This window comes from Pelobates fuscus, chromosome 13 (assembly GCF_036172605.1).
Source record: "Pelobates fuscus isolate aPelFus1 chromosome 13, aPelFus1.pri, whole genome shotgun sequence".
Lineage (NCBI taxonomy): Eukaryota > Metazoa > Chordata > Amphibia > Anura > Pelobatidae > Pelobates > Pelobates fuscus.
In genome coordinates this window covers 49,832,396-49,848,467 of record NC_086329.1, presented here as the reverse complement: position 1 = coordinate 49,848,467, position 16,072 = coordinate 49,832,396, and the positions used below count along the sequence as shown (strand labels likewise).

The window sequence follows — 16,072 nt, the reverse complement described above, 5'->3', positions numbered from 1 at the left end:
GTGATTGCGAGCAATCAGCAGGTGGTGCTTAATTGCCTGCTCTATCTACCCTACTTGCAGCTGAAGAGGACCCGACCAGGTGATCCAGAAACCTCGTTAGCCACCTTATCAGCGGTAGCAGCTGAGCAGGAGAGACAGAGGTGCAAGGTATGTCTGGAGGGGAGGGGGAGGAATGGACAAGGTTAAGAAGGGGAGCTGGGTTTCAAGGGTTTAGAGGTTGTTTGCTGCTCTGGTGACTTTGTCTCTGTTGCTATTTGTAGCCTGCTTACAGCTAGATGAGGAAAAGGCGGCACTGTGCCCAAGGCTCACCGCAAGCTGAACAAGCGCCAGCGAACGGCAGGTGAGTAGCTGGGCGCCCATTCTGGTTATCGCTTCTCGGCCTTTTGGCTAAGATCAAGTGTAGTATCTGTTCTTATCAGTTTAATATCTGATACGTCCCCTATCTGGGGACCATATATTAAATGGATTTTTGGAACAGGGAGATGGAAGAAGAGCTTGCTCTGTCCACTCCACGCATTGACCTGGTATTGCAGTACCTCCAGGACCGGTGCACCTCTCTTATGCTGGTTAAAAAATAGATTTTTTGATTGAACAAAAAATGCAAAAAGCTACTGGACTCTCACTTGGCGAGAACGAAGGCAAACTTGTTCTCCTTCTTCCTTCCTTCCCTGCTTTTTTCTCTGTTCTGTCGAAGTGCGAGCTCTGCCTCCCCCTGTCTGCGGCATGGCATGATGCCTGAATGAAGCCTGGACGGAACGGACCAAAAACATGACATTCCTTGAATTATGGACACTTGTAGCAATGTTTGTTAACTGTTATTGTTTCGTTTGGATTGATCGATCGCTAGTCTGATTGTTATTCTCTATCATGTGCTGTGCACGATGCAATTCTGTTCACCTGATCCCATGTATTTATTTATTTAATCATTGTTATCATGTAAATCTGTGTAATCACTTCATGGAATAAAAGTGTCCAGTACATATCCATTGTGAAGAAGTCAGAGTATGTATGGCTGGCTGGCTGGCTGGCTGGCTGGCTGGCTGGCTGGCTGGCTGGCTGCGTGCATTATCAGTGTTGGAAAAGTGGGCGGGATTAATTATGCAAATTTGCTGCAGCCTGCAGCATGCTGGTCTTTGCAATGACAGCACAAACGTTTTGGAGGGAAATCTGAGCAACATCTAGGTTATCAATCAATTAAAAGTTTAATTAATTGCATTATTGAGTGATTGCGAGCAATCAGCAGGTGGTGCTTAATTGCCTGCTCTATCTACCCTACTTGCAGCTGAAGAGGACCCGACCAGGTGATCCAGAAACCTCGTTAGCCACCTTATCAGCGGTAGCAGCTGAGCAGGAGAGACAGAGGTGCAAGGTATGTCTGGAGGGGAGGGGGAGGAATGGACAAGGTTAAGAAGGGGAGCTGGGTTTCAAGGGTTTAGAGGTTGTTTGCTGCTCTGGTGACTTTGTCTCTGTTGCTATTTGTAGCCTGCTTACAGCTAGATGAGGAAAAGGCGGCACTGTGCCCAAGGCTCACCGCAAGCTGAACAAGCGCCAGCGAACGGCAGGTGAGTAGCTGGGCGCCCATTCTGGTTATCGCTTCTCGGCCTTTTGGCTAAGATCAAGTGTAGTATCTGTTCTTATCAGTTTAATATCTGATACGTCCCCTATCTGGGGACCATATATTAAATGGATTTTTGGAACAGGGAGATGGAAGAAGAGCTTGCTCTGTCCACTCCACGCATTGACCTGGTATTGCAGTACCTCCAGGACCGGTGCACCTCTCTTATGCTGGTTAAAAAATAGATTTTTTGATTGAACAAAAAATGCAAAAAGCTACTGGACTCTCACTTGGCGAGAACGAAGGCAAACTTGTTCTCCTTCTTCCTTCCTTCCCTGCTTTTTTCTCTGTTCTGTCGAAGTGCGAGCTCTGCCTCCCCCTGTCTGCGGCATGGCATGATGCCTGAATGAAGCCTGGACGGAACGGACCAAAAACATGACATTCCTTGAATTATGGACACTTGTAGCAATGTTTGTTAACTGTTATTGTTTCGTTTGGATTGATCGATCGCTAGTCTGATTGTTATTCTCTATCATGTGCTGTGCACGATGCAATTCTGTTCACCTGATCCCATGTATTTATTTAATCATTGTTATCATGTAAATCTGTGTAATCACTTCATGGAATAAAAGTGTCCAGTACATATCCATTGTGAAGAAGTCAGAGTATGTATGGCTGGCTGGCTGGCTGGCTGGCTGGCTGGCTGGCTGGCTGGCTGGCTGCGTGCATTATCAGTGTTGGAAAAGTGGGCGGGATTAATTATGCAAATTTGCTGCAGCCTGCAGCATGCTGGTCTTTGCAATGACAGCACAAACGTTTTGGAGGGAAATCTGAGCAACATCTAGGTTATCAATCAATTAAAAGTTTAATTAATTGCATTATTGAGTGATTGCGAGCAATCAGCAGGTGGTGCTTAATTGCCTGCTCTATCTACCCTACTTGCAGCTGAAGAGGACCCGACCAGGTGATCCAGAAACCTCGTTAGCCACCTTATCAGCGGTAGCAGCTGAGCAGGAGAGACAGAGGTGCAAGGTATGTCTGGAGGGGAGGGGGAGGAATGGACAAGGTTAAGAAGGGGAGCTGGGTTTCAAGGGTTTAGAGGTTGTTTGCTGCTCTGGTGACTTTGTCTCTGTTGCTATTTGTAGCCTGCTTACAGCTAGATGAGGAAAAGGCGGCACTGTGCCCAAGGCTCACCGCAAGCTGAACAAGCGCCAGCGAACGGCAGGTGAGTAGCTGGGCGCCCATTCTGGTTATCGCTTCTCGGCCTTTTGGCTAAGATCAAGTGTAGTATCTGTTCTTATCAGTTTAATATCTGATACGTCCCCTATCTGGGGACCATATATTAAATGGATTTTTGGAACAGGGAGATGGAAGAAGAGCTTGCTCTGTCCACTCCACGCATTGACCTGGTATTGCAGTACCTCCAGGACCGGTGCACCTCTCTTATGCTGGTTAAAAAATAGATTTTTTGATTGAACAAAAAATGCAAAAAGCTACTGGACTCTCACTTGGCGAGAACGAAGGCAAACTTGTTCTCCTTCTTCCTTCCTTCCCTGCTTTTTTCTCTGTTCTGTCGAAGTGCGAGCTCTGCCTCCCCCTGTCTGCGGCATGGCATGATGCCTGAATGAAGCCTGGACGGAACGGACCAAAAACATGACATTCCTTGAATTATGGACACTTGTAGCAATGTTTGTTAACTGTTATTGTTTCGTTTGGATTGATCGATCGCTAGTCTGATTGTTATTCTCTATCATGTGCTGTGCACGATGCAATTCTGTTCACCTGATCCCATGTATTTATTTATTTAATCATTGTTATCATGTAAATCTGTGTAATCACTTCATGGAATAAAAGTGTCCAGTACATATCCATTGTGAAGAAGTCAGAGTATGTATGGCTGGCTGGCTGGCTGGCTGGCTGGCTGGCTGGCTGGCTGGCTGGCTGGCAGCGTGCATTATCAGTGTTGGAAAAGTGGGCGGGATTAATTATGCAAATTTGCTGCAGCCTGCAGCATGCTGGTCTTTGCAATGACAGCACAAACGTTTTGGAGGGAAATCTGAGCAACATCTAGGTTATCAATCAATTAAAAGTTTAATTAATTGCATTATTGAGTGATTGCGAGCAATCAGCAGGTGGTGCTTAATTGCCTGCTCTATCTACCCTACTTGCAGCTGAAGAGGACCCGACCAGGTGATCCAGAAACCTCGTTAGCCACCTTATCAGCGGTAGCAGCTGAGCAGGAGAGACAGAGGTGCAAGGTATGTCTGGAGGGGAGGGGGAGGAATGGACAAGGTTAAGAAGGGGAGCTGGGTTTCAAGGGTTTAGAGGTTGTTTGCTGCTCTGGTGACTTTGTCTCTGTTGCTATTTGTAGCCTGCTTACAGCTAGATGAGGAAAAGGCGGCACTGTGCCCAAGGCTCACCGCAAGCTGAACAAGCGCCAGCGAACGGCAGGTGAGTAGCTGGGCGCCCATTCTGGTTATCGCTTCTCGGCCTTTTGGCTAAGATCAAGTGTAGTATCTGTTCTTATCAGTTTAATATCTGATACGTCCCCTATCTGGGGACCATATATTAAATGGATTTTTGGAACAGGGAGATGGAAGAAGAGCTTGCTCTGTCCACTCCACGCATTGACCTGGTATTGCAGTACCTCCAGGACCGGTGCACCTCTCTTATGCTGGTTAAAAAATAGATTTTTTGATTGAACAAAAAATGCAAAAAGCTACTGGACTCTCACTTGGCGAGAACGAAGGCAAACTTGTTCTCCTTCTTCCTTCCTTCCCTGCTTTTTTCTCTGTTCTGTCGAAGTGCGAGCTCTGCCTCCCCCTGTCTGCGGCATGGCATGATGCCTGAATGAAGCCTGGACGGAACGGACCAAAAACATGACATTCCTTGAATTATGGACACTTGTAGCAATGTTTGTTAACTGTTATTGTTTCGTTTGGATTGATCGATCGCTAGTCTGATTGTTATTCTCTATCATGTGCTGTGCACGATGCAATTCTGTTCACCTGATCCCATGTATTTATTTATTTAATCATTGTTATCATGTAAATCTGTGTAATCACTTCATGGAATAAAAGTGTCCAGTACATATCCATTGTGAAGAAGTCAGAGTATGTATTGCTGGCTGGCTGGCTGGCTGGCTGGCTGGCAGCGTGCATTATCAGTGTTGGAAAAGTGGGCGGGATTAATTATGCAAATTTGCTGCAGCCTGCAGCATGCTGGTCTTTGCAATGACAGCACAAACGTTTTGGAGGGAAATCTGAGCAACATCTAGGTTATCAATCAATTAAAAGTTTAATTAATTGCATTATTGAGTGATTGCGAGCAATCAGCAGCAGGTGGTGCTTAATTGCTTGCTCTATCTACCCTACTTGCAGCTGAAGAGGACCCGACCAGGTGATCCAGCAACCTCGTTAGCCACCTTATCAGCGGTAGCAGCTGAGCAGGAGAGACAGAGGTGCAAGGTATGTCTGGAGGGGAGGGGGAGGAATGGACAAGGTTAAGAAGGGGAGCTGGGTTTCAAGGGTTTAGAGGTTGTTTGCTGCTCTGGTGACTTTGTCTCTGTTGCTATTTGTAGCCTGCTTACACCTAGATGAGGAAAAGGCGGCACTGTGCCCAAGGCTCACCGCAAGCTGAACAAGCGCCAGCGAACGGCAGGTGAGTAGCTGGGCGCCCATTCTGGTTATCGCTTCTCGGCCTTTTGGCTAAGATCAAGTGTAGTATCTGTTCTTATCAGTTTAATATCTGATACGTCCCCTATCTGGGGACCATATATTAAATGGATTTTTGGAACAGGGAGATGGAAGAAGAGCTTGCTCTGTCCACTCCACGCATTGACCTGGTATTGCAGTACCTCCAGGACCGGTGCACCTCTCTTATGCTGGTTAAAAAATAGATTTTTTGATTGAACAAAAAATGCAAAAAGCCACTGGACTCTCACTTGGCGAGAACGAAGGCAAACTTGTTCTCCTTCTTCCTTCCTTCCCTGCTTTTTTCTCTGTTCTGTCGAAGTGCGAGCTCTGCCTCCCCCTGTCTGCGGCATGGCATGATGCCTGAATGAAGCCTGGACGGAACGGACCAAAAACATGACATTCCTTGAATTATGGACACTTGTAGCAATGTTTGTTAACTGTTATTGTTTCGTTTGGATTGATCGCTAGTCTGATTGTTATTCTCTATCATGTGCTGTGCACGATGCAATTCTTTTCACCTGATCCCATGTATTTATTTATTTAATCATTGTTATCATGTAAATCTGTGTAATCACTTCATGGAATAAAAGTGTCCAGTACATATCCATTGTGAAGAAGTCAGAGTATGTATGGCTGGCTGGCTGGCTGGCTGGCTGGCTGGCTGGCTGGCTGGCTGGCTGCGTGCATTATCAGTGTTGGAAAAGTGGGCGGGATTAATTATGCAAATTTGCTGCAGCCTGCAGCATGCTGGTCTTTGCAATGACAGCACAAACGTTTTGGAGGGAAATCTGAGCAACATCTAGGTTATCAATCAATTAAAAGTTTAATTAATTGCATTATTGAGTGATTGCGAGCAATCAGCAGCAGGTGGTGCTTAATTGCTTGCTCTATCTACCCTACTTGCAGCTGAAGAGGACCCGACCAGGTGATCCAGAAACCTCGTTAGCCACCTTATCAGCGGTAGCAGCTGAGCAGGAGAGACAGAGGTGCAAGGTATGTCTGGAGGGGAGGGGGAGGAATGGACAAGGTTAAGAAGGGGAGCTGGGTTTCAAGGGTTTAGAGGTTGTTTGCTGCTCTGGTGACTTTGTCTCTGTTGCTATTTGTAGCCTGCTTACACCTAGATGAGGAAAAGGCGGCACTGTGCCCAAGGCTCACCGCAAGCTGAACAAGCGCCAGCGAACGGCAGGTGAGTAGCTGGGCGCCCATTCTGGTTATCGCTTCTCGGCCTTTTGGCTAAGATCAAGTGTAGTATCTGTTCTTATCAGTTTAATATCTGATACGTCCCCTATCTGGGGACCATATATTAAATGGATTTTTGGAACAGGGAGATGGAAGAAGAGCTTGCTCTGTCCACTCCACGCATTGACCTGGTATTGCAGTACCTCCAGGACCGGTGCACCTCTCTTATGCTGGTTAAAAAATAGATTTTTTGATTGAACAAAAAATGCAAAAAGCCACTGGACTCTCACTTGGCGAGAACGAAGGCAAACTTGTTCTCCTTCTTCCTTCCTTCCCTGCTTTTTTCTCTGTTCTGTCTAAGTGCGAGCTCTGCCTCCCCCTGTCTGCGGCATGGCATGCCTGAATGAAGCCTGGACGGAACGGACCAAAAACATGACATTCCTTGAATTATGGACACTTGTAGCAATGTTTGTTAACTGTTATTGTTTCGTTTGGATTGATCGCTAGTCTGATTGTTATTCTCTATCATGTGCTGTGCACGATGCAATTCTTTTCACCTGATCCCATGTATTTATTTAATCATTGTTATCATGTAAATCTGTGTAATCACTTCATGGAATAAAAGTGTCCAGTACATATCCATTGTGAAGAAGTCAGAGTATGTATTGCTGGCTGGCTGGCTGGCTGGCTGGCTGGCTGGCTGGCTGGCAGCGTGCATTATCAGTGTTGGAAAAGTGGGCGGGATTAATTATGCAAATTTGCTGCAGCCTGCAGCATGCTGGTCTTTGCAATGACAGCACAAACGTTTTGGAGGGAAATCTGAGCAACATCTAGGTTATCAATCAATTAAAAGTTTAATTAATTGCATTATTGAGTGATTGCGAGCAATCAGCAGCAGGTGGTGCTTAATTGCTTGCTCTATCTACCCTACTTGCAGCTGAAGAGGACCCGACCAGGTGATCCAGCAACCTCGTTAGGCACCTTATCAGCGGTAGCAGCTGAGCAGGAGAGACAGAGGTGCAAGGTATGTCTGGAGGGGAGGGGGAGGAATGGACAAGGTTAAGAAGGGGAGCTGGGTTTCAAGGGTTTAGAGGTTGTTTGCTGCTCTGGTGACTTTGTCTCTGTTGCTATTTGTAGCCTGCTTACACCTAGATGAGGAAAAGGCGGCACTGTGCCCAAGGCTCACCGCAAGCTGAACAAGCGCCAGCGAACGGCAGGTGAGTAGCTGGGCGCCCATTCTGGTTATCGCTTCTCGGCCTTTTGGCTAAGATCAAGTGTAGTATCTGTTCTTATCAGTTTAATATCTGATACGTCCCCTATCTGGGGACCATATATTAAATGGATTTTTGGAACAGGGAGATGGAAGAAGAGCTTGCTCTGTCCACTCCACGCATTGACCTGGTATTGCAGTACCTCCAGGACCGGTGCACCTCTCTTATGCTGGTTAAAAAATAGATTTTTTGATTGAACAAAAAATGCAAAAAGCCACTGGACTCTCACTTGGCGAGAACGAAGGCAAACTTGTTCTCCTTCTTCCTTCCTTCCCTGCTTTTTTCTCTGTTCTGTCTAAGTGCGAGCTCTGCCTCCCCCTGTCTGCGGCATGGCATGATGCCTGAATGAAGCCTGGACGGAACGGACCAAAAACATGACATTCCTTGAATTATGGACACTTGTAGCAATGTTTGTTAACTGTTATTGTTTCGTTTGGATTGATCGATCGCTAGTCTGATTGTTATTCTCTATCATGTGCTGTGCACGATGCAATTCTGTTCACCTGATCCCATGTATTTATTTAATCATTGTTATCATGTAAATCTGTGTAATCACTTCATGGAATAAAAGTGTCCAGTACATATCCATTGTGAAGAAGTCAGAGTATGTATTGCTGGCTGGCTGGCTGGCTGGCTGGCTGGCTGGCTGGCTGGCAGCGTGCATTATCAGTGTTGGAAAAGTGGGCGGGATTAATTATGCAAATTTGCTGCAGCCTGCAGCATGCTGGTCTTTGCAATGACAGCACAAACGTTTTGGAGGGAAATCTGAGCAACATCTAGGTTATCAATCAATTAAAAGTTTAATTAATTGCATTATTGAGTGATTGCGAGCAATCAGCAGCAGGTGGTGCTTAATTGCTTGCTCTATCTACCCTACTTGCAGCTGAAGAGGACCCGACCAGGTGATCCAGCAACCTCGTTAGGCACCTTATCAGCGGTAGCAGCTGAGCAGGAGAGACAGAGGTGCAAGGTATGTCTGGAGGGGAGGGGGAGGAATGGACAAGGTTAAGAAGGGGAGCTGGGTTTCAAGGGTTTAGAGGTTGTTTGCTGCTCTGGTGACTTTGTCTCTGTTGCTATTTGTAGCCTGCTTACAGCTAGATGAGGAAAAGGCGGCACTGTGCCCAAGGCTCACCGCAAGCTGAACAAGCGCCAGCGAACGGCAGGTGAGTAGCTGGGCGCCCATTCTGGTTATCGCTTCTCGGCCTTTTGGCTAAGATCAAGTGTAGTATCTGTTCTTATCAGTTTAATATCTGATACGTCCCCTATCTGGGGACCATATATTAAATGGATTTTTGGAACAGGGAGATGGAAGAAGAGCTTGCTCTGTCCACTCCACGCATTGACCTGGTATTGCAGTACCTCCAGGACCGGTGCACCTCTCTTATGCTGGTTAAAAAATAGATTTTTTGATTGAACAAAAAATGCAAAAAGCCACTGGACTCTCACTTGGCGAGAACGAAGGCAAACTTGTTCTCCTTCTTCCTTCCTTCCCTGCTTTTTTCTCTGTTCTGTCTAAGTGCGAGCTCTGCCTCCCCCTGTCTGCGGCATGGCATGCCTGAATGAAGCCTGGACGGAACGGACCAAAAACATGACATTCCTTGAATTATGGACACTTGTAGCAATGTTTGTTAACTGTTATTGTTTCGTTTGGATTGATCGCTAGTCTGATTGTTATTCTCTATCATGTGCTGTGCACGATGCAATTCTTTTCACCTGATCCCATGTATTTATTTAATCATTGTTATCATGTAAATCTGTGTAATCACTTCATGGAATAAAAGTGTCCAGTACATATCCATTGTGAAGAAGTCAGAGTATGTATTGCTGGCTGGCTGGCTGGCTGGCTGGCTGGCTGGCTGGCTGGCAGCGTGCATTATCAGTGTTGGAAAAGTGGGCGGGATTAATTATGCAAATTTGCTGCAGCCTGCAGCATGCTGGTCTTTGCAATGACAGCACAAACGTTTTGGAGGGAAATCTGAGCAACATCTAGGTTATCAATCAATTAAAAGTTTAATTAATTGCATTATTGAGTGATTGCGAGCAATCAGCAGCAGGTGGTGCTTAATTGCTTGCTCTATCTACCCTACTTGCAGCTGAAGAGGACCCGACCAGGTGATCCAGCAACCTCGTTAGGCACCTTATCAGCGGTAGCAGCTGAGCAGGAGAGACAGAGGTGCAAGGTATGTCTGGAGGGGAGGGGGAGGAATGGACAAGGTTAAGAAGGGGAGCTGGGTTTCAAGGGTTTAGAGGTTGTTTGCTGCTCTGGTGACTTTGTCTCTGTTGCTATTTGTAGCCTGCTTACACCTAGATGAGGAAAAGGCGGCACTGTGCCCAAGGCTCACCGCAAGCTGAACAAGCGCCAGCGAACGGCAGGTGAGTAGCTGGGCGCCCATTCTGGTTATCGCTTCTCGGCCTTTTGGCTAAGATCAAGTGTAGTATCTGTTCTTATCAGTTTAATATCTGATACGTCCCCTATCTGGGGACCATATATTAAATGGATTTTTGGAACAGGGAGATGGAAGAAGAGCTTGCTCTGTCCACTCCACGCATTGACCTGGTATTGCAGTACCTCCAGGACCGGTGCACCTCTCTTATGCTGGTTAAAAAATAGATTTTTTGATTGAACAAAAAATGCAAAAAGCCACTGGACTCTCACTTGGCGAGAACGAAGGCAAACTTGTTCTCCTTCTTCCTTCCTTCCTTCCCTGCTTTTTTCTCTGTTCTGTCTAAGTGCGAGCTCTGCCTCCCCCTGTCTGCGGCATGGCATGCCTGAATGAAGCCTGGACGGAACGGACCAAAAACATGACATTCCTTGAATTATGGACACTTGTAGCAATGTTTGTTAACTGTTATTGTTTCGTTTGGATTGATCGCTAGTCTGATTGTTATTCTCTATCATGTGCTGTGCACGATGCAATTCTTTTCACCTGATCCCATGTATTTATTTAATCATTGTTATCATGTAAATCTGTGTAATCACTTCATGGAATAAAAGTGTCCAGTACATATCCATTGTGAAGAAGTCAGAGTATGTATTGCTGGCTGGCTGGCTGGCTGGCTGGCTGGCTGGCTGGCTGGCAGCGTGCATTATCAGTGTTGGAAAAGTGGGCGGGATTAATTATGCAAATTTGCTGCAGCCTGCAGCATGCTGGTCTTTGCAATGACAGCACAAACGTTTTGGAGGGAAATCTGAGCAACATCTAGGTTATCAATCAATTAAAAGTTTAATTAATTGCATTATTGAGTGATTGCGAGCAATCAGCAGCAGGTGGTGCTTAATTGCTTGCTCTATCTACCCTACTTGCAGCTGAAGAGGACCCGACCAGGTGATCCAGCAACCTCGTTAGGCACCTTATCAGCGGTAGCAGCTGAGCAGGAGAGACAGAGGTGCAAGGTATGTCTGGAGGGGAGGGGGAGGAATGGACAAGGTTAAGAAGGGGAGCTGGGTTTCAAGGGTTTAGAGGTTGTTTGCTGCTCTGGTGACTTTGTCTCTGTTGCTATTTGTAGCCTGCTTACACCTAGATGAGGAAAAGGCGGCACTGTGCCCAAGGCTCACCGCAAGCTGAACAAGCGCCAGCGAACGGCAGGTGAGTAGCTGGGCGCCCATTCTGGTTATCGCTTCTCGGCCTTTTGGCTAAGATCAAGTGTAGTATCTGTTCTTATCAGTTTAATATCTGATACGTCCCCTATCTGGGGACCATATATTAAATGGATTTTTGGAACAGGGAGATGGAAGAAGAGCTTGCTCTGTCCACTCCACGCATTGACCTGGTATTGCAGTACCTCCAGGACCGGTGCACCTCTCTTATGCTGGTTAAAAAATAGATTTTTTGATTGAACAAAAAATGCAAAAAGCCACTGGACTCTCACTTGGCGAGAACGAAGGCAAACTTGTTCTCCTTCTTCCTTCCTTCCCTGCTTTTTTCTCTGTTCTGTCTAAGTGCGAGCTCTGCCTCCCCCTGTCTGCGGCATGGCATGCCTGAATGAAGCCTGGACGGAACGGACCAAAAACATGACATTCCTTGAATTATGGACACTTGTAGCAATGTTTGTTAACTGTTATTGTTTCGTTTGGATTGATCGCTAGTCTGATTGTTATTCTCTATCATGTGCTGTGCACGATGCAATTCTTTTCACCTGATCCCATGTATTTATTTAATCATTGTTATCATGTAAATCTGTGTAATCACTTCATGGAATAAAAGTGTCCAGTACATATCCATTGTGAAGAAGTCAGAGTATGTATTGCTGGCTGGCTGGCTGGCTGGCTGGCTGGCTGGCTGGCTGGCAGCGTGCATTATCAGTGTTGGAAAAGTGGGCGGGATTAATTATGCAAATTTGCTGCAGCCTGCAGCATGCTGGTCTTTGCAATGACAGCACAAACGTTTTGGAGGGAAATCTGAGCAACATCTAGGTTATCAATCAATTAAAAGTTTAATTAATTGCATTATTGAGTGATTGCGAGCAATCAGCAGCAGGTGGTGCTTAATTGCTTGCTCTATCTACCCTACTTGCAGCTGAAGAGGACCCGACCAGGTGATCCAGCAACCTCGTTAGGCACCTTATCAGCGGTAGCAGCTGAGCAGGAGAGACAGAGGTGCAAGGTATGTCTGGAGGGGAGGGGGAGGAATGGACAAGGTTAAGAAGGGGAGCTGGGTTTCAAGGGTTTAGAGGTTGTTTGCTGCTCTGGTGACTTTGTCTCTGTTGCTATTTGTAGCCTGCTTACACCTAGATGAGGAAAAGGCGGCACTGTGCCCAAGGCTCACCGCAAGCTGAACAAGCGCCAGCGAACGGCAGGTGAGTAGCTGGGCGCCCATTCTGGTTATCGCTTCTCGGCCTTTTGGCTAAGATCAAGTGTAGTATCTGTTCTTATCAGTTTAATATCTGATACGTCCCCTATCTGGGGACCATATATTAAATGGATTTTTGGAACAGGGAGATGGAAGAAGAGCTTGCTCTGTCCACTCCACGCATTGACCTGGTATTGCAGTACCTCCAGGACCGGTGCACCTCTCTTATGCTGGTTAAAAAATAGATTTTTTGATTGAACAAAAAATGCAAAAAGCCACTGGACTCTCACTTGGCGAGAACGAAGGCAAACTTGTTCTCCTTCTTCCTTCCTTCCTTCCCTGCTTTTTTCTCTGTTCTGTCTAAGTGCGAGCTCTGCCTCCCCCTGTCTGCGGCATGGCATGCCTGAATGAAGCCTGGACGGAACGGACCAAAAACATGACATTCCTTGAATTATGGACACTTGTAGCAATGTTTGTTAACTGTTATTGTTTCGTTTGGATTGATCGCTAGTCTGATTGTTATTCTCTATCATGTGCTGTGCACGATGCAATTCTTTTCACCTGATCCCATGTATTTATTTAATCATTGTTATCATGTAAATCTGTGTAATCACTTCATGGAATAAAAGTGTCCAGTACATATCCATTGTGAAGAAGTCAGAGTATGTATTGCTGGCTGGCTGGCTGGCTGGCTGGCTGGCTGGCTGGCTGGCAGCGTGCATTATCAGTGTTGGAAAAGTGGGCGGGATTAATTATGCAAATTTGCTGCAGCCTGCAGCATGCTGGTCTTTGCAATGACAGCACAAACGTTTTGGAGGGAAATCTGAGCAACATCTAGGTTATCAATCAATTAAAAGTTTAATTAATTGCATTATTGAGTGATTGCGAGCAATCAGCAGCAGGTGGTGCTTAATTGCTTGCTCTATCTACCCTACTTGCAGCTGAAGAGGACCCGACCAGGTGATCCAGCAACCTCGTTAGGCACCTTATCAGCGGTAGCAGCTGAGCAGGAGAGACAGAGGTGCAAGGTATGTCTGGAGGGGAGGGGGAGGAATGGACAAGGTTAAGAAGGGGAGCTGGGTTTCAAGGGTTTAGAGGTTGTTTGCTGCTCTGGTGACTTTGTCTCTGTTGCTATTTGTAGCCTGCTTACACCTAGATGAGGAAAAGGCGGCACTGTGCCCAAGGCTCACCGCAAGCTGAACAAGCGCCAGCGAACGGCAGGTGAGTAGCTGGGCGCCCATTCTGGTTATCGCTTCTCGGCCTTTTGGCTAAGATCAAGTGTAGTATCTGTTCTTATCAGTTTAATATCTGATACGTCCCCTATCTGGGGACCATATATTAAATGGATTTTTGGAACAGGGAGATGGAAGAAGAGCTTGCTCTGTCCACTCCACGCATTGACCTGGTATTGCAGTACCTCCAGGACCGGTGCACCTCTCTTATGCTGGTTAAAAAATAGATTTTTTGATTGAACAAAAAATGCAAAAAGCCACTGGACTCTCACTTGGCGAGAACGAAGGCAAACTTGTTCTCCTTCTTCCTTCCTTCCTTCCCTGCTTTTTTCTCTGTTCTGTCTAAGTGCGAGCTCTGCCTCCCCCTGTCTGCGGCATGGCATGCCTGAATGAAGCCTGGACGGAACGGACCAAAAACATGACATTCCTTGAATTATGGACACTTGTAGCAATGTTTGTTAACTGTTATTGTTTCGTTTGGATTGATCGCTAGTCTGATTGTTATTCTCTATCATGTGCTGTGCACGATGCAATTCTTTTCACCTGATCCCATGTATTTATTTAATCATTGTTATCATGTAAATCTGTGTAATCACTTCATGGAATAAAAGTGTCCAGTACATATCCATTGTGAAGAAGTCAGAGTATGTATTGCTGGCTGGCTGGCTGGCTGGCTGGCTGGCTGGCTGGCTGGCAGCGTGCATTATCAGTGTTGGAAAAGTGGGCGGGATTAATTATGCAAATTTGCTGCAGCCTGCAGCATGCTGGTCTTTGCAATGACAGCACAAACGTTTTGGAGGGAAATCTGAGCAACATCTAGGTTATCAATCAATTAAAAGTTTAATTAATTGCATTATTGAGTGATTGCGAGCAATCAGCAGCAGGTGGTGCTTAATTGCTTGCTCTATCTACCCTACTTGCAGCTGAAGAGGACCCGACCAGGTGATCCAGCAACCTCGTTAGGCACCTTATCAGCGGTAGCAGCTGAGCAGGAGAGACAGAGGTGCAAGGTATGTCTGGAGGGGAGGGGGAGGAATGGACAAGGTTAAGAAGGGGAGCTGGGTTTCAAGGGTTTAGAGGTTGTTTGCTGCTCTGGTGACTTTGTCTCTGTTGCTATTTGTAGCCTGCTTACACCTAGATGAGGAAAAGGCGGCACTGTGCCCAAGGCTCACCGCAAGCTGAACAAGCGCCAGCGAACGGCAGGTGAGTAGCTGGGCGCCCATTCTGGTTATCGCTTCTCGGCCTTTTGGCTAAGATCAAGTGTAGTATCTGTTCTTATCAGTTTAATATCTGATACGTCCCCTATCTGGGGACCATATATTAAATGGATTTTTGGAACAGGGAGATGGAAGAAGAGCTTGCTCTGTCCACTCCACGCATTGACCTGGTATTGCAGTACCTCCAGGACCGGTGCACCTCTCTTATGCTGGTTAAAAAATAGATTTTTTGATTGAACAAAAAATGCAAAAAGCCACTGGACTCTCACTTGGCGAGAACGAAGGCAAACTTGTTCTCCTTCTTCCTTCCTTCCTTCCCTGCTTTTTTCTCTGTTCTGTCTAAGTGCGAGCTCTGCCTCCCCCTGTCTGCGGCATGGCATGCCTGAATGAAGCCTGGACGGAACGGACCAAAAACATGACATTCCTTGAATTATGGACACTTGTAGCAATGTTTGTTAACTGTTATTGTTTCGTTTGGATTGATCGCTAGTCTGATTGTTATTCTCTATCATGTGCTGTGCACGATGCAATTCTTTTCACCTGATCCCATGTATTTATTTAATCATTGTTATCATGTAAATCTGTGTAATCACTTCATGGAATAAAAGTGTCCAGTACATATCCATTGTGAAGAAGTCAGAGTATGTATTGCTGGCTGGCTGGCTGGCTGGCTGGCTGGCTGGCTGGCTGGCAGCGTGCATTATCAGTGTTGGAAAAGTGGGCGGGATTAATTATGCAAATTTGCTGCAGCCTGCAGCATGCTGGTCTTTGCAATGACAGCACAAACGTTTTGGAGGGAAATCTGAGCAACATCTAGGTTATCAATCAATTAAAAGTTTAATTAATTGCATTATTGAGTGATTGCGAGCAATCAGCAGCAGGTGGTGCTTAATTGCTTGCTCTATCTACCCTACTTGCAGCTGAAGAGGACCCGACCAGGTGATCCAGCAACCTCGTTAGGCACCTTATCAGCGGTAGCAGCTGAGCAGGAGAGACAGAGGTGCAAGGTATGTCTGGAGGGGAGGGGGAGGAATGGACAAGGTTAAGAAGGGGAGCTGGGTTTCAAGGGTTTAGAGGTTGTTTGCTGCTCTGGTGACTTTGTCTCTGTTGCTATTTGTAGCCTGCTTACACCT

General features: G+C 46.3%; 13 non-coding genes across 13 annotated transcripts; all 13 read left to right on the top strand.

Annotated features, from left to right (window-relative positions):
• The first annotated feature begins 367 nt into the window (after positions 1-367).
• Positions 368-558, top strand: LOC134584042 (U2 spliceosomal RNA). Its single transcript, XR_010086392.1, has one exon. It is a non-coding gene; the product is annotated as a U2 spliceosomal RNA (small nuclear RNA).
• A 1,031-nt stretch (positions 559-1,589) lies between these two features.
• Positions 1,590-1,780, top strand: LOC134584040 (U2 spliceosomal RNA). Its single transcript, XR_010086391.1, has one exon. It is a non-coding gene; the product is annotated as a U2 spliceosomal RNA (small nuclear RNA).
• Positions 1,781-2,807: 1,027 nt separating this feature from the next.
• On the top strand, positions 2,808-2,998 carry LOC134584038 (U2 spliceosomal RNA). The gene has a single exon (XR_010086390.1). It is a non-coding gene; the product is annotated as a U2 spliceosomal RNA (small nuclear RNA).
• Positions 2,999-4,033: 1,035 nt separating this feature from the next.
• LOC134584037 (U2 spliceosomal RNA) lies at positions 4,034-4,224 on the top strand. The gene has a single exon (XR_010086389.1). It is a non-coding gene; the product is annotated as a U2 spliceosomal RNA (small nuclear RNA).
• Positions 4,225-5,242: 1,018 nt separating this feature from the next.
• On the top strand, positions 5,243-5,433 carry LOC134584036 (U2 spliceosomal RNA). Its single transcript, XR_010086388.1, has one exon. It is a non-coding gene; the product is annotated as a U2 spliceosomal RNA (small nuclear RNA).
• A 1,030-nt stretch (positions 5,434-6,463) lies between these two features.
• Positions 6,464-6,654, top strand: LOC134584035 (U2 spliceosomal RNA). Its single transcript, XR_010086387.1, has one exon. It is a non-coding gene; the product is annotated as a U2 spliceosomal RNA (small nuclear RNA).
• A 1,019-nt stretch (positions 6,655-7,673) lies between these two features.
• On the top strand, positions 7,674-7,864 carry LOC134584034 (U2 spliceosomal RNA). The gene has a single exon (XR_010086386.1). It is a non-coding gene; the product is annotated as a U2 spliceosomal RNA (small nuclear RNA).
• Positions 7,865-8,890: 1,026 nt separating this feature from the next.
• LOC134584032 (U2 spliceosomal RNA) lies at positions 8,891-9,081 on the top strand. The gene has a single exon (XR_010086385.1). It is a non-coding gene; the product is annotated as a U2 spliceosomal RNA (small nuclear RNA).
• A 1,019-nt stretch (positions 9,082-10,100) lies between these two features.
• On the top strand, positions 10,101-10,291 carry LOC134584031 (U2 spliceosomal RNA). The gene has a single exon (XR_010086384.1). It is a non-coding gene; the product is annotated as a U2 spliceosomal RNA (small nuclear RNA).
• A 1,023-nt stretch (positions 10,292-11,314) lies between these two features.
• LOC134584029 (U2 spliceosomal RNA) lies at positions 11,315-11,505 on the top strand. The gene has a single exon (XR_010086383.1). It is a non-coding gene; the product is annotated as a U2 spliceosomal RNA (small nuclear RNA).
• A 1,019-nt stretch (positions 11,506-12,524) lies between these two features.
• On the top strand, positions 12,525-12,715 carry LOC134584028 (U2 spliceosomal RNA). Its single transcript, XR_010086382.1, has one exon. It is a non-coding gene; the product is annotated as a U2 spliceosomal RNA (small nuclear RNA).
• A 1,023-nt stretch (positions 12,716-13,738) lies between these two features.
• LOC134584027 (U2 spliceosomal RNA) lies at positions 13,739-13,929 on the top strand. Its single transcript, XR_010086381.1, has one exon. It is a non-coding gene; the product is annotated as a U2 spliceosomal RNA (small nuclear RNA).
• A 1,023-nt stretch (positions 13,930-14,952) lies between these two features.
• LOC134584025 (U2 spliceosomal RNA) lies at positions 14,953-15,143 on the top strand. Its single transcript, XR_010086380.1, has one exon. It is a non-coding gene; the product is annotated as a U2 spliceosomal RNA (small nuclear RNA).
• The last annotated feature ends 929 nt before the right edge of the window (positions 15,144-16,072 follow it).